The sequence below is a fragment of the Triturus cristatus genome, chromosome 11, assembly GCF_964204655.1.
Source record: "Triturus cristatus chromosome 11, aTriCri1.1, whole genome shotgun sequence".
Lineage (NCBI taxonomy): Eukaryota > Metazoa > Chordata > Amphibia > Caudata > Salamandridae > Triturus > Triturus cristatus.
In genome coordinates, this window is record NC_140594.1 from 886,420,406 (window position 1) to 886,422,678 (window position 2,273).

General features: G+C 52.0%; 1 pseudogene; it reads left to right on the plus strand.

Annotated features, from left to right (window-relative positions):
* The first annotated feature begins 549 nt into the window (after window positions 1-549).
* LOC146785581 (dual specificity protein phosphatase 4 pseudogene) lies at window positions 550-1,236 on the plus strand (annotated as a pseudogene).
* The last annotated feature ends 1,037 nt before the right edge of the window (window positions 1,237-2,273 follow it).

Genomic DNA, 2,273 nt, shown 5'->3' on the forward strand with positions numbered 1-2,273 from the left:
ACCCTGCTCAGTGACTAGTGCCATTCGACGGCTTCATTGGCTGCCGGTGGCCAGGCGTATTGAGTTCAAGGTACTTTGCTTTGCCTTTAAAATTCTGAAGCTGGCCTCCCCTTGCATTTTATCTGATCTTCTTTCACCGTATATCCCTAGGCGACCTCTTCGCTCTATGGGACAATGTCTAGTCACGGTTCCTCGGGTCAGGAAAGTTCGCGCCGGTGGATGCTCCTTCCGGCAGAGAGCGGCCCTGTTGTGGAACTCTCTGCCGGTTCACATTCGGGAGCTCACCAACTTCCTCCAGTTTAGGAAAGCTATTAAGACCTTTTTGTTCCCCTCCCTGTAGGCCCTCTTTATTTCTTTTCCTTGTTTCGCTCTGCCGTTGCTTAGCACCGGGACGCCTCTTAGCCGAGGCAGCTGTTGCGCTTTATAAATCCGGCTAACATAACATAACATCGGAAAGTACACAGGAGCAGTGGAGCTGAGAAACGTTCATTGAACTAAGCCGGTAACCACAATACCAGCTGCTACGCGATCCAGGAGCCGGATGATAAAATGGCGGCCGCCGACTGCGAGCCCGTCCCGGACCGGGCTGAGACTGGAAGCATCCGCGGCACTCTGAACGTACGCTGAAAGAGCATCGTGAGGCGGAGAGCGCGGGGCCGTCCGAGCCTGCAGCAGATCCTGCCTGCCGAGCCGCTCACCACCGGTGAGCCCGGGGTGCGCGCGCGCCTCCGTGCCGGCCTCTACTCTTCTGTGGTGCTGTACGACGAGCGCAGCGCGCACTCCGAGGCCCTGCGCGAGGACAGCACCGTCAGCCTGGTTCTGCGTGCCCTGCGCGGGGAGCACGGTGAGGGCACAGACGTCCACCTGATGCGAGGTGGGTTCGAGAGGTTCCATTCTGAGTATCCAGAGTTCTGCGCAAAAATGAAAACCCCCAGCGGCATTCCTTCTCAGGATATCCCCGAGCCCGTGGAGATTGGGTGCAGTTCCTGTGGCACACCTCTTCATGATCAGGTCGGCCCGGTTGAAATCCTTCCCTTTTTGTACCTTGGCAGCGCCCATCATGCTGCTCGAAGGGATATGCTCGACGCTTTGGGGATTACAGCTTTGTTGAATGTCTTTTCGGACTGTCCAAATCACTTTGAAGGACACTTTCAGTACAAAAGCATTCCAGTGGAGGACAACCACAAGTCTGACATCAGCTCTTGGTTCATGGAAGCTATAGAGTATATTGGTTAGTTTTTGTTCATAAAAAGTTGTAGCTCCCTGCATTTATGGTTGGTTGGAGAGAAGGGTGGGAGATCATCGACCAGACCTTGATCTTAGCCCTCAACCGTCCTGGATCATGGACACCCTTCAGGACATTTACCCTGTGAACTTTCCCTCGACTGCTGAGACCTTGCTACCTGACCAATGCCCGGTGGAGCTACCCCGATGGCTATAGGGGAGATGGACTGTGGATTCCCTCCTAGGCCGTCACCTACCCAGCCGGACATTGGGCAGACCTTCCTTCGTCTCTCTACTGCCGTTATCTTCCCCCTTCCCCCTACACCCTTCCCTCTTACCCCTATCCGATCTGGATCCTGCACACCCTTCAGAACATTTACCCTGTGAACTTTTCCCTTGACTGCTGAGACCTTGCTACCTGACCGTTGCCCGGTGGAGCTACCCTGATAGCTATAGGGGAGACGGGCTGTGAATTCCCTCCTCGGCCGTCACCTACCCAGCCGGACATTGGGCAGACCCTCCTTCGTCTCTCCTGCCGTTATCTCCCTCCTTCCACCTACACCCTTCCCCCTTACCCCTATCCGCCCTATTTATCCTTCCTCCATACTATTTAAATGTGTTTTGTATAACCGATGTAACCTGTAACTGTTTTTAACTGTGTAATAATGTGATTCCTAATGTAAAGTGCTCTGATACCCATGGGTCTAGCCAGCGCTTCTAGTAACTTCTAGTAACTGAGGTAATGTGTAACTGTTGTAATTTTGTAACTTCTGTGGAACCTTATGTAAAGCGCTCTGATACCTCTGGGTCTAGCCAGCGCTATATAAAACTCTCAAAATAAATAAATAAAAATAAGGAGAGAAAGGGCACACCTTCCTAATGGTCTTAATCACCCAGAACCAGGATGATAACGTCTTGTTAAGCACTATGCATAATGTTGTTTCTTTCTACAGCTTACATTTTCTGATTGCTTCCTGACTGAGAAAGCCTTCTCCCGCCATATTCCTAAAATCCTGCATGAAAAGATGACCATGATGTACTTCCCCTAG